Source organism: Mastigoproctus giganteus, chromosome 11, assembly GCF_048544385.1.
Source record: "Mastigoproctus giganteus isolate SK-2022 chromosome 11, ASM4854438v1, whole genome shotgun sequence".
NCBI classification, from domain to species: Eukaryota; Metazoa; Arthropoda; class Arachnida; order Uropygi; family Thelyphonidae; genus Mastigoproctus; species Mastigoproctus giganteus.
In genome coordinates, this window is record NC_143585.1 from 151,679,365 (window position 1) to 151,694,679 (window position 15,315).

General features: G+C 35.6%; 1 protein-coding gene across 2 annotated transcripts in view; it reads right to left on the bottom strand.

Moving 5' to 3' along the window:
- Positions 1-15,315, bottom strand: part of LOC150078517 (uncharacterized) — a 257,309-nt gene that overhangs the window by 152,198 nt on the left and 89,796 nt on the right. The gene's annotated exons all lie outside the window — the stretch shown is intronic.

The following is a 15,315-nucleotide window of genomic DNA, read 5'->3' on the forward strand; positions in this document are numbered from 1 at the left end:
AAAACAAAGTAAAACCTAAATAAAACTGCCACTATCCAATTGAATTGTATCTTCAGTTTATGATGAGTACAAGGTCAACTTTGAAATGTTTCGTTGACTTTATTTCTCTGGTTTTAATCTATAAAATGAGAAGGTTTAAAGGGTAAAATTTTATCTTCAGGATAGATATCACTTTTTTATATGAATTTGATTCATTAATTTCATTTAGTTTTCACTTTGTTTTAAGTTATGGACTGATGATTTTTTGTTCATTTAATCTTTCTGACACATTTCTTCTGTTAAATATTTTGAACTGATTTGATTTCATTACAACTGAGAAAAGCTTTTATCTCAATATGAGCATGTATTTTAAACTCTCAAATGTTTGAGAGTACATGCAACCTTGTGTTACCAATATTCTGACTTTTTACTTCCTACTACATGTTTCATACTACATAGTACATCTACCCTTGTGTTACCAATATTCTGACTTTTTACTTCCCATAGCAGTTATCAAATTCAACAAATTAAATTCTTGTTGATTCCAAACATTTGCATTAACTTATTTATACATATTATGCAGTGTCGATATTAAAAATCCGGGGGTACATAAAAATATTGACTTACAGAAGAAATAGCAAATCTTGTGTGCCACTGGCCATCATGTTGGATTTAGAAATATTATGAAATCAAATTACAGATATAAATCTATAATTTGCAAAATAAATTATGAGAAAAGCCTGGTACCCACGCTGAAAATTACACACATACCGTATTATCACCAACGTACAATGCTTGGACCACTTAACTCGGAAATAGTGGTACGTCACCTGACGTGACCATTGAAAATAACATTCCCGCATGATCCGTTAACATGCTCGCTGCCACTCATATTTGGAAGGATCCCTTCTATGTGCCTTTAGCATAACATATATTTTTTCTAAATTCTGATTTGATATCACTCTTCAACTGGATTATTTCTCTGAGGCGACGGAACAAGCAGGCACTCTTTAGTAAATGGAAAGGATTTCATCTGTGAAGAATCGTCACTCCAAGTAACAATGGCATCTGTTGTTTGTAGCATGCTAACATCAAGAGATGATGCATATGAAAGAGATTCAGAATCAGCATCACTTGAATAGAATTCTATTTCAGTATCAGATGATATATTATAAAGAGCAGATTCAATGTCAATAGTTTCAACCTACTGTCCATCTCTGTTCCTTTTCCATCCTAATATCCCAGTCAGTGGGTCTATTATAACAATCCTTTAGGTAAAATTTTATAGGAAAACACTTTTTACACAAAATTTTATCAGTAGATACTAAGGATGATGTTTTGTTTTTTATAAACTAAAGAATTAAAATTCAGCAAGCATAGTCTTCAAATAATTAACCTTTTTTTCTTCTTGTGGAAATACTAAACTAGACAAAATTATTTTCAACATAAGCAAAGAACAAATGAAATTGTGAACCATATAAACAGCTTTTATAGCACTTTCTGCACAAATTAATGCTAAGCAAAATCCCAGCCATAATACAAATACAAATAAACTGTGGTTCAATCAGTGTGCCAATATCGAGCATTTGTTCATTTCATTGTGCTTTTCCTTTTACAGCACTCATTTATTGACTGAAATTTAATGGACATATATCTGCATTAGCGCGTAGCATTTACATTTGTTCGTTTTGATTCATATTTATGTTTCGGCAGCGAATGTGTTAATCAATAATTAAAAATCTGAAATTTTTTCTACCTTCCTAAATATAGTCAGACTTTTAATGCAATAGTTTCTGAAGTCATTTTTTTTAGTTTTCATACAGAAACTGTCAAGTGACCTGCAACCATCTTTGCAACTATTGGCTTTTTGCTTAAAGAGTGCTGTGGTACCGAACAAGTGCTGACACTGTTTGTTTATAGCTTTAGGCTACTTGTTTTTCTTCGCCCACTAGTTCAATAAACATCTATAGACAATAAACATCTTTATTGAAAGAATGAAGACTAATGTTTCTATTTTGCCTAAAAATATTTTTTATTAAACTTAAAAGTACACACATTAAATAATTGTAATATTTGTAAAGTAATAAGAGGAGTATACCTCAATATAGTAAGTAGAACACTTCCATATGATACTCTCCAGAAATTAAAACGAAAAAATCAACAAACTTGCATTCGTTTTAATTTCTGGAGAGTATCATACGGAAGTGTTCTACGTACTATATTGAGGTATACTCCTCTTATTATTTTACAAATATTAATATCAACGCAAAACATATTGAGCATTACAGCTCTGATTCATACTATCTAATACATTAAATAATGTAATCCATTACAAAAAGGTTGAAATACTGACATTTAAGCAAAATTCAAAAAACCCAAAACAACTTCCATAAAAAAAAGTGTGACCCACCACTGTTTTTGGGTGCCATCACCGACAGGTTAAGGAGTAGCACTAATCATCACTACTTTTAATGAAATTTCCAAACAGCACTTATACTCTACTGCACTTCTATCAGAATTATTTTTTCCACTTTTAACAAATTTCAAGGTTAATATTCTGAAAACCCATTCAGATTGACTTTTTTGATCCATGGCAATTGGAACAACTGATGCAAAAATACAAAAATTTACTACCAAATCAACATCTAGTACAGGCAAGCCCCATATAACACAGTACTTCTACAACATGGCTTCACTCTAACACATTAGAGAATTACGGCAAACCTCACATAACATGGCATTTTTGAGCTCTTGAGTGGGGAAAACCCTGCTATTATGTTGAATATAATTTTTCAATGTTTCCATTCTCTTTTGTGAATCCCCGCTTTTGGCTCGCAAGTCATTATGCGGAAAAAAAGAGAAACTGAAATTTTGTTTGGAGATCCCCGTGTTAGGTTCTGTGCAATTGAACTTGTGAAAAAACTAGATTTCAAAGTTTTATCACTACTGGATAATGCTGCAAGCCATCCAAAAGATTTAAGTCATCCAAAGTCATCGAAGTAATGTTCCTACAACCTAATATAACTTCTTTAATTTACCTTTAAAACTCATTACATCAGAAAATCATTACAATGGATTTTGGAAAAAATTAATTCCAAATTTATTGAAGCGATGGAAGCATGGAAACATTTTTCAATTGTGGACTGTATCAGAATCATAGCTTTATTGTTCAAAGTAAAACCAACCATCAATATTAACTGAGTGTTGGAAAAATGTATGGCCAGAGTCAGGTCATTCAGGAAATATGGTCGAACCAGCAGAAAACGGAACCAGTGCGATAGTACAACTTGCTAAGTCGGTTTTGATGATAAGACTACTGAAGACGTTCAAGAATTACTGGTAGAAAAAATAGGTGGCAAAGTTAATTTGGTGGAATTGGCATTGTAGGTAAACCATGCATAGTATCTTATGTAGGATGGCACCTGAACGTCAGTTCATCTCTGCTTTTGTACACTGTGATGATTACAGAAAGCACTGTAAAAGGCCAGAAACGTGTGTAATATTATGTTCATGCAGTGTATGTGTTGTTTAGTTGTTTCTGGCCATTTTGTCACCAGGCAGGCGATCACCTGGAAGGCCTGCCCAGTGTCCGTCTACACCATGGGGAGGTAGGCCATAACTAGGCATGTATCGCGGCCGCCCTCTAAACCCTCTAGTTTACCAACTCTTACTGTCCTAATATCAGAGCAAAAAAAAAAATATATATATATATATACAGTTGATTCCGGTTATTTGGGACACATCAGGACTACTGCATTTTGGCCCGATTAAGCGGCTGCCCCAATTATCCAAAGTTCCACGTAAATAGTTAAAAATACAATGTACCCCTGTCCCCTTTACAATTAGTTCACTGTACAATCAAATCACGTTACGACGAACTCACCATAGTAAAGTACCATTCACTATACAATGTGCAGTAAGCGCCGGTCATTGTGACATTTGTGAATTCAATTTTAATTCTATTAAATAGTGTCTAATTAGCAAAAATAGGAGGAATATTATCCACAGGCTATAAAAGTAAAGATATATTAAGCACAAATTTACCTTTATTACCTTACCAATTAAAAAATTAAGTGATACGTGAAATTCGGAAGAATATACGTGATAATTGGAATAATTAATACATACTGTAATATGTGCATACTAACTAAACTAGTTGACATTTCTGTTCACTGACATTTGTGGGTGGGGGTTAAAATTTAAAACAGTAAAAAGATAAGCAATCAATAACAAAAAACACGGCACACACAAATCGCAAGTAACAATACGTGAAAGTGGGAATGGAGTAACGAGTTACAAAACTTTAAAAATAGGAATGAAGAGAAGATTCTGAAAATTATTTTTTTATATGATTGAAGATTCCATGGAAGTGTAAACACATTTTACCATAATAACCCGCAGAATTTCAGCTGTCAGTATCATCGCAAATTCAATAAGATCGAGTTTACTATCTGTTTATGATAGATTGCACTAACAGAAAAGCCCAATAAACAGGTGACTGCTAATTGTTTTTATTGTTTTATGGTTGTGACCTCCAGAAATCCGACCAAACTACATGGTACGGTCGGAGACAATCGTAGGGTAATCTCCAGTGCTGTGGTCTCCCGCCCCGATTAAAAGGCATTTTGTCCCAATTAAGCGAAGTAAACCCTGGCTATTTTCTCGACTGGGTTCTGGTTTTTAAGATTTGTCCCAAATAAACAGATGCCCCGATTAACCAGTGGCCCAAATAACCAGAATAATCCAGTGTGTGTGTGTGTGTGTGTGTGTATAAAATTATAAAAAATAAAAAAAAAGATGTAAGTAAATAATAAAAACTAGATAATAAAATCCTGTCTCTCGGGCAGCCCAAATCCAGGGTACCAGCAAATATAAATAAGAAATAAATACAAAAAATTCAAGAAAAAAAAAAAATAATAAAATAATAATAATAATAATAATAAAAAAAATAAAAATATTAAAAAAAAAAGAGAGAAGAAAGAAAAAAAGAGGAGAAAAAAAAAAAAAAAAACAACACATAGATATATATTGGAGGAAAACCAAATCAATTCAGAGGATGATAGCACAGATAAAAATTCTGAAGTTCGAAATTTTAAATTAAAAAGCATACAGGAAGGCATAAACTTAGCCGAGCAATTAGAATTTTATTTTTTGGATGCAGATCCTTCACTTGAAAGGCAAAGTTCAAAAGGGAGCTTCAAAAATGCTTAGCTCCATACCATTAAATTTACAGATCTATCAAGCAAAAGCAACCAAACCAGATTACTGATTTTTTAGAGAGAGAGCAGAAGATACACAAAATCTAGATGCTGCAGAAGGAAGTTCAGAAGGTGAAGATATTCTGCAACAGAGAAAACGTTCTCATTTGGTTGTGCTTAGCAGTGATGAGGAAGAAGAAAATTAAACGAATGTACATTATCTGACATATACGTATCACAGTTTGTGGGGCATTTGTTCAGTTATTACTATTTTTAATAAAAATTAAGTTTCTGATAGTTACAAAAAAAAAAAAAAAAAAATGGCGTATTTTTTTGTTAGCTTTTGGAATGCAACCCCCTTTTTTGGACTGGTTCTTAGTCCCGTATAACAGGGTTTTGCACTACAGAAGATTTTATACAAACATAACTACCATGTTATACGAGAATTGCCTGTATCAAAATTTTTATTTTAATAGTTATTTCAAAAAGGCAGGTTTAATGCAAAAAAAAAAAGGAGAAACAATGCATGAAAGTAAAGTACAAACAAGTAGATTACTGATTAACAGCTGTTTAAAGGATGAAGTAATTGGAAAACATTCAATTTCAGCAGCTATTTCAATCATACTGTCACATTATAAAGCTATCAATCAGAAGAATATCACAGGAAACTTCTATACTAGTTCAAGTGGCTTAATGTCGTTCATTAAACAGAATCCTGGAGGTAAAATTATACATAATTTCAAGAGAAATGTATTTCAATCCTGAGATATTCCTGGCTTAACCCTTCTGCAAATGAATTCCAAGACAGTAATGCAAGCCACTTTGTGCTAGTTTTTTTTAAGGTTTTGTTGAAAAACATAAAACTTAAATATTAATGGTTTTCTAATTTGCCGTTATCATCATCAGCCATTTTCAATCCACTGCAGGTTTAGGCCTCTCCAGCAACTTTCCAGTTCCTTCTGTTTTGTGCAATGGCCATCCATTTACTACCCAAAAACTCATGAATTTCATCTGTTCATCTCCATCATTGTCTTCCAGGTTTTCTTCTAGCTCCTCTTGGGTACCATTCTGTTATTTTCTTAGTCCATCTGTCATCATATCTTCGAGCTATGTGTCCTGCCCAAGACCATTTTAGTTCTTTAGTTTTGATAAGAATGTCGTTTACTTGAGTTTGCTGCCTAATCCATGTGTTTCTCTTCTTATCTAATATAATTCATTCCATTCTTCACTATATCGTTCTCAGCTTCTCTTCCATTCTTTAGGTGCTGCCCAAGTTTCACTTCCATAAGTCATGGTGGGGAGTATACATTGGTTCATTATTTTACGTTTCAGACAAATTGGGATATTGCTCCTTAGTACGTGACCATATTTCCTGAATGCTATCAATCCAAAATTTATTCTTCTCTTGACCTCCAACCATTTATCATTATTACAGCCAATGACTTGTCCCAGATAAGTATATGAATCCACCTTTTCAATTACTGCTCCTTCAATCATTATACCACTTTCTATGGCATACTTGTTCATCATTACTTTTGTTTTAGCCATATTCATCTTTAATCCAAAATCTTTACTAACTCTGCATAACTGATTAAGATTTTCCTCTAATTCTTTGGGATCGGGGCTTATGACCACAATGTCACCTGCAAATTATAAATGGTTTAGGTACTCTCCATTCACATTGACTACTTTCTGCAACCAGTCTAATCTTCTGAAAGCTTCCTCAAGGGCAGCAGTAAACAGCTTCGTAGATATTGTCTCCCCTTGTCGAACTCCTTTCTGAATTTTAAATTTGCTATTGTCTTTGTCTAGTCTAATAAAGGAGATAGCGTTCTCATATATTTTATTAAAAATCATAATATATGGGGTATCTATGCCTAGTCTTTCTAGTGCCCGAAACATTGCCTTATGCTGTATGGAGTCAAATGCCATTTCATAATCCACAAATGCCAGGCATAATAGTGTTTTGTATTCATTTGCTTTCTCCATTAGCTGTGCCATTACATGAAGGTGATCCATAGTTGAGAATACCGTGATAAAGCCAGCTTGCTCTTTCAGTTGATACTCAAGTATTCTTTCTAATCTGTTAGTAATGACCCTTGTGAACAACTTGTAGATGTGGGATAACAAGCTAATTGTTAACAAGGTCCTTGAGGTTGTCATAGACATTCTCTCAGATATGCCAGACAAGCTGTATTGCTACCTGGGAGTCTAAAACGCTGATGGAACTGATATTCGGGTGACACTTAAGTCAAGTGGACCCAAGGTCGGCGAAGTCCGGGCGGTCTGTGACAGCCAAATCCTCTGCTTGCACCTTCACGATGGTGGGACTGTTAGTAATCCTGGGTATAACCTCCATGCACAAGTACATGGTGAGTGACCACCCAGGTGTGAACCAACGTAAGCAGGGGTCGGGGTGTGGCGCCCACACCACATGGAGGAATGCCGACCCTCTATGTTACCAGGCAGTACTAGGTGGTAGGTGACTCTCATGTAGAGCTCTAGGCCTGAGGCACCTTCTGGGATGGCAGCCTAGGTGGGGGAAAAGGAATCCAAAGAGTGGAGAACAGTGTATCTGCTGATGCTTGTGTTGATACTGGCAACTGGTTTATGCTGGATGGCCTAGGCTTCCAGGAACAATCAGTGTAAAACTTACAAAATCTTGAACTCTTGAGATTAAAGCTATGGATCCCACATATGCTGTGTAATGTCACAATGTTCTAGGATGTTCAGCTAAGCAGGCATCCAGTCTGCAATACAACTGCCTGATGCAGCACATCTTGCACTGGCAGTCAACTTGGTAGAAACAATCCAGAACCATGGGTCTCAGCATATAATGAACTTGAAATTACCTCTGAAATGTAGCTTTATATACCTTTGCTGTTAGGCAATTTTGATGACAGATCCCAACCCCTGATAGTAAGGAAAGGTTAAATGGCATGATCTTTGCAGCCTTACTGAAAGGGGGGGGGGGGTTGTTATTATGCTGTTGGTAGCATTTCTTAATGATGAACTGGTGAACTCACGGGGGATGCTCATTGAGGAGAAGAATGCTTCTACTCAGTCAAATTCTGGGGACTAATAAAATTCAAGATCAGATTTTAACGAACATGGTTGTGATGCTTGTCGGGGAGGGGGGGAATATGCAAAAACCAGTGGGATTTCTGTAAATCATTGTGCAGGAGGGGACCCCTCCTCTCTCTCTGACGAGAACTATGTCAAAGATGGGTAATCTGTTGTTTTGATCCAAATCAAAAGTCAAAGGAATGTCACAGTAGATGTTGTTAATAAGGGATGGAAACTTTTTTAAATTATTCCAGCCATGGTAAAATGTCAAGATCACATAAACATACCTGACCAACAGGTTTGGTGTGTGTTTGTACGAAATGCACAAAAGTGGAAATGGCAGTTCTTATGAGGGTCATCATGAAGACCAGTCCAGGCAGTGACGATGGGAATTCCTAGAATCATAATCTACAAGATTTACCATGCTAAATCTCCTGGTTTACAGGAAACTCCCTCTGAAACTGAAAAAGGCTTGGCGGACTGCAAGATGATCCAACTCAAGGTGTCTTTGGAAATGTGCGTAAGGAGACCTGCACATTAGCATAGGCAAATGATGCAAGAAAGCACGCTTATACAGCATCAGCACAAAAAAAATTTCCATTTCACCCATCCATTTGCTTCAAACGTTTGTCTAGTTCTTCCTTGAATTTATTTAAGCTATCAACTTCCACAATGACAGATAGCAGTTTGTTCAACAATCACCCACTTGCTGGCTAAAGGCAAAGTTTCCACACATCTATTCTCCATCTGTCTTTCCTCAATTCGAATTTATGCCCCCTAAGGTGCATAATCTGAGCAAGAGGAAGAACCCCATCAGCACTGAGCTTGCTCAAACTATTCAAGTCCTTAAGCACCTCAATCAAATCAGCTTGCAGGTGCCTAATCTCCAGATGCTGCAATTTGCAGTACTTAAGCCTTTCTTGTTAAGAACCATTTGTTCCCCTCACCAACCTCATTACCATTCTCCGTACTCATTCCAGCAGCTCTACATCCTTCCTAAAATGAGGCCTCCACACCTGTATGCAGTACTCAAGGTGTGGCCCGACTATCATCTTATACAAAGGGATAATCACCACCTTATCCCTGCTACCAAAATTCCTGTTTATCATTGGCAAAACCCCATGAGCTCTCCTGGAAGCCTGTCTGCACTGCTCAGAAAACTTCATATCTGACTGCACAATTACCCATAGGTCTTTTTCATTCTCCACTACCCTGAGTAGGTGGTATGTTAATCTAGGGTTACTGCCACCCATATGCAGTACTTTGCATTTGTCAATGTTAAACTTCAGTTGCCACCTTTCAGCCAATCTGCCCAGCTTTTCTAGATCCTGTTGCAGTAGCATACTGTCATTTCCGTCATTAACAACCCTGCCAACCTTCGTATTGTCAGCAAACTTGGACATTAAGCCTGATATACCTTCATCAATATCATTGATAAATACAGAAAACAACAAAGGGCCTAACACTGAACCCTGAGGGACTCCATTAATAACATTAGTCTACAAAGAGCAGTATACTTATGGCATTGTTTTGTTCAATTATTTTGTGTTTAGAGAAAGATATTATGGGTATAATTCTCTCAGAGGATTACACCGTAATTGACCAGCTTATCTTCACTGCAGTGAACTGAAGGCAAAGCATTTAACATACAAAGTCACTTGGATTTTCTGATAAACTATTTTATAGATGAAAATAATATATTAGGGCACCACTTCATTTTTCTTGTGTATTAATAGAATCTGATAATTTAATTATTTATATATATATATATATATATATATGTATGTATACACACCCACACTAGATGGACTACAGTAACCACTAATAGGAAAATGCAAATAACATTCAGATAAATAAGCATGTGCCTTGCAGGAATATGAATAAAAATCATTATGATTGGCTGTAGGAAATTGTTTGGGGTATTTAGAGGATACTCATGGATCTGTTAATGCAGAAATTGGGAAACTTTCTTTTTGCCAAATGAAAAATGTAGTTGTCTTGAAACAACAACAATGAGGGAAAGTTTAGAATGGATAGTTTTTAGATGTTTGGTATTAAGTTCAAAAGTGTGCAATTAGAAGCACACATTCAAAAGATAGTACTGCTTGATTGTAATGGGTCTTTGGAAGAATGAATGGATAAGATGGGTAGAGAAATGGAGCAGATAACAAATGAAACTTTGCAATGAAATTTTGAGGGTCCACAACTCTACTTGTTTTCAAAACCTGTGCTCCTGAACTTACTCCTATTCTTTGCCACCTTTTTTTTCACTTTCTTATTCCAAAGTTGTTTTTCCTTCTGCTTGGAAATTTGTTCATATCCAGCCAGTTCCTAAAAAGGGTGACAAATCCCTCCCATCCAATTATCGTCCCATTGCAATTACTTCTACTCTTTCTAAAGTAATGGAGAAATCGATTAACCGCCAACTCTTAAACTACCTAGAAACCTTTCGTCTGATCGTTGATCAGACGAAACACAGTATGTGTTCCGTCAGTGTCGATCCACTGGTGATATTCTGGCTTATGTAACCCATTTATGGACTAATTCAATGGAAAGGTTCAGTGAAACACAAGTAGTTGCTCTTGACATCTCAAAGGCTTTCGATCGTGTTTGGCAGAAAGCTCTTCTAAACAAGCTTCCATCTTATGGTTTGCCAACTGTTTTTTGTAATTGGTTATCCAGTTTTCTCTCTGATCGCCCACTGAGGGTGATGGTAGATGGCTCTCTGTCTTCTAACTTCTCCACTAATGGTGGTGTCCCCCAAGGTTCAGTTCTTTCCCCCACTCCTTTCCTCTTGTATATTAATGACCTTCTTCCATTGACTGGAAATCCTATCCATAGTTTTGCCAATGATAGCACATTGCATTCCACTTTCCATTTTGAGAAACCTTGCTCTGCTCAATCAACTTCAACTTCTCGAAAATCTGCTACCACTTCCTTAAATGCTGATCTTCAGGTAATTCTACAGTGGGGCAAGGACAACTTCTTTGATTTCAACCCTTCTAAAACTCAGTCTTGTCTTATATCTCGCAAAAAAGGATTCTTCTGCTCCTATGCTTATCTTTAGTGACACTCCGATTTCTAGGCAAAATGATATACCTCTTTTGGGGATTACCCTGACTTCTAATCTCTCGTGGCACAAGCACATTACAAATATTGCTTCCTCTGCATCTAAAAAACTTGGTTTTCTCTTTCGCTCTCGGCGTTACTTTTCTCCCAAACAGCTGCTCACTCTGTATAAATCGCAAATCCGCCCCTGCCATGGAATATTGTTCCACATCAGGGGTGGTGCCCCCAAAACCTCTTTGAGGCTTCTTGATTCCATTCAGAAGAGGGCAGTTAGGTTAATTAATGATTCACCTCTAACAGAGTCTCTCCTCTCACTGTCTCATAGATGTACTGTTTCTGCTGCATGCCTCTTCTACAGATACTTCCATGGGCACTGTTCTTCTGAATTGGCTTCTATGATTCCCGCTCTCTTTCAAAACAGTCCGAACACATGCCACCAACATCCATTTACTATCCAACTTCAAACTCACAGAACCAACTTTTCATCTTCCTTGTTTATTCATTCAACTGCCATTTTCTGGAACAACCTTCCTTCATACATATTTCCCGAAAATTACAGTCTACAGAAGTTCACGTCTAATAGTAACAATTATCTTCTTTCGTCTTCTCAACCTCCAACCCAAGCACGGTACTAAGTACTATAGGTTCTAATACCTCTCGTGTTTGGGGATTACATAAAAAAAAAAAAAAAAAAAATTGTGTAGAAATAAGTTGAGTTAGGTGCAATTTAATGAATCAATGACTGTTTAACCCTGCAAAGCCAATGGCACAAAAACTGACAAGTGCCAAAATTTTATTTCAATTTCTGGAAAAACTTTTTGGATTTTTTTTGAATTCTGCTTTAATTCAAAAATCTTAATTATTAATATTTCAACTTTTCTTAATGGATTGCTATACTTTCTTTAATACAAAAAATTAAATAGTTAAGAAATGCTGTGTTTTTTTACAACTTTTTAAAAAATATATTACCTTGTTGAAAATTAATAAAAGCTATAGGCATAATATATAAAGATGATTAGTCTCTTCCATTTTCCAGTTTAAAAAACCATTAACCATGCAAATTTCAAACATGCACATATATTTATGCTTAATTAAAAATTAACTTTTTATATACTAATAAGTATATAAAAACTGTATATAGTCCTTTTTCCGTTTCTTTTTTTCTGCCTCTGTCAGGTCAGCAAATGAAATATACGTATGCTTTTCTCTTACCCACTACTTCCGCTTCTGCTAAATTCAAAAATCAATATGGCTTCTTTCCACCATGTGCTACGTATATTTCATTTCAGAAACAGAGGCCTTTACTTTTTGCTGTCTTTCCTGTGCTTTTAACGGAATTACCCTTGATGAAGATGTTGAAATCATGGGATCTTCAGCATTAAGTACTTTTTATTCTTCACATACCTTCCAGGTTCTCCATAGTTTCGATTCCTGTTTTGTTAGCTCATTACCCATTCTCTTCCTCACTTTCTACACTATTTAAATAATGGCTTAAAAGTTTAACATAAAATAAGAAAATAAATAAATAAAAATCAAGCTATCATTAGAGGCAGCAAAATGCACATCCTCCACATGAAGCCCAGATATATCCGATAATTCAAAATAAAACATAAGCCAGTAGTATGGCAAAAAATGTAGAGCGAAAAATTAACATAAAAAAAAATCCAAACAGGGAGGGGGAAGTAAAGGTAATAAGACATAAACAGTAGCCGATAGTCCCTATACAGGGTGTTTCAGTTAAACGTTTCAGAACTTCTAAGAGGGGTAGGGTACATCCTGACAACTCGAAATCATATAGCAATGTGGGGTCGGAAATGCTTTCCTGAAGCGGTGTTTTACACAGAAGCACCATAAAGAAAAGAGACCGTAAGTGAGAAATCGTTTTAATAATACATGAAAAGAAGCAAAAGGTACATGGATTAAAGTAAGTGTTCGAAGTTTCTTCCACGGGCTACAATGCACGCCTCACATCTCCGACGAATGGACATCCGAACATTCTGGAATACTCCAGGCGAATTTCGAATTTCTTCGGCAGCTACTGCGTTTCTTGCAACCAGCTCCTCAGCATTGTCAACAGGGGTGTCATAAACTAGCGATTTCATATGACCCCAGAAATAAAAATCAAGACATGATAGGTCGGGTGACCGAGCAGGCCAACGCACGGGACTACCACGTCCGATCCACTGTTGACCAAATGTGACATCCAGGTAGTTACGAACATCTCCCTTATAATGGGCAGGGGCTCCATCGTGTTGGAACCACATTGTCTGTTGCGTCGATGCAGAAATCTGTTCATCTCTCAAAAGTTGTGGCAATACTTGCTGCAGAAAGATCAAGTAGATAGGTCCGGTTAGACGACACGGTAACAGGTAAGGTCCGATGAGGTGATCTCCCATAATACCGGCCCATACATTGACCGAAAATCGAATCTGTGCTGCACGACGTCGCACGACGACTTCTGTGTACAACACCGCTTTAGGAAAGCATTTCCGACCCCACATTGCTATATGATTTCGAGTTGTCAGGATGTACCCTACCCCTCTTAGAAGTTCTGAAACGTTTAACTGAAACACCCTGTATAATTTAACACTTTTAAATCCAATATAATTTAACACTTTTAATGAAACTGATATAAAATTTAAAATAATGCCAATTATAATATGATTTAGCAGTACCCCCCTCGAAGGTACCAGTTCCGAAAAACGTGAACCAAAAAAGGGGTTAAAAGAACTACTAAGAGAAAAACAAAATGTCAAAATAATAGACTGACCATTACGCCCCATATCGACAGAGGACCATGAGGCCAATAATGGTCATGGAATCGCTGCATTAAATTATATAGGGGACTATCGGCTACTGTTTATGTCTTATTACCTTTACTTCCCCCTCCCTGTTTGGTTTATTTTATTTTACGTTATTTTTATGTTAATTTTTCGCTCCACATTTTTTTGCCATACTACTGGCTTATGTTTTATTTTGAATTATCGGATATATATATATATATATATATATATACTATCATTGAATTATATTAATTAAATAAAGTTAAATTATAATAAAATAAATAATTAAGCATTCATTAGAGGCAGCGACATGCAATTCCTCCATATGAAGCTGAAACACATCCAATATGTTAAATTAAATAAAATAAAACATAAGCCAGTAGTATGGCAAAAACTGTAGAGCGAAAATTAACATAAAAATAACCCAAATAAACAATCGAACAAAAAGAAAGAATAGATATAAATAGTAGCCCATAAACCCTTGTATAATTTCGAACTTTAAATCCAATTAAAACTATACAAAATTTAGACTAATGCCAATATATTTATTAATTTAGCGGTACCCCCCAGAGGTACCAGTTCCGAAAGACGTGAAATATCACCAAAAGAGGGTTAAAGGAACTACCAGTCGATAACAAAATCAAAATAAATTAAAATAAAATAGACTTATTTTGATTTTGTTATCGACTGGTAGTTCCTTTAACCCTCTTTTGGTGATATTTCACGTTTTTCGGAACTGGTACCTCTGGGGGGTACCGCTAAATTAATAAATATTGGCATTAGTCTAAATTTTGTATAGTTTTAATTGGATTTAAAGTTCGAAATTATACAAGGGCTTATGGGCTACTATTCATATCTATTCTTTCTTTTTGTTTGATTGTTTATTTGGGTTATTTTTATGTTAATTTTATTTAATTTAACATATTGGATATATATATATATATATATATATATATATATATATATATATGTATGAGCTACTATTATTCACTTCAATTTTCAAATTTATTCAAAATTTATATCAAATTTGGTGTGTGAAATCCATTACACATGATGTTAATGCTGTGGTATGTGTGCCTTCTGTGTTTGAATGATAACTCATTCATTATTATTAAAAACTTATGACAAATCTTTCAAATGGATCATTGAAAAATACCTGTTCTAAGACCATTAGAACCATTGCTATACATGGATAGATTACTTTGCCAAGGTCACATGGC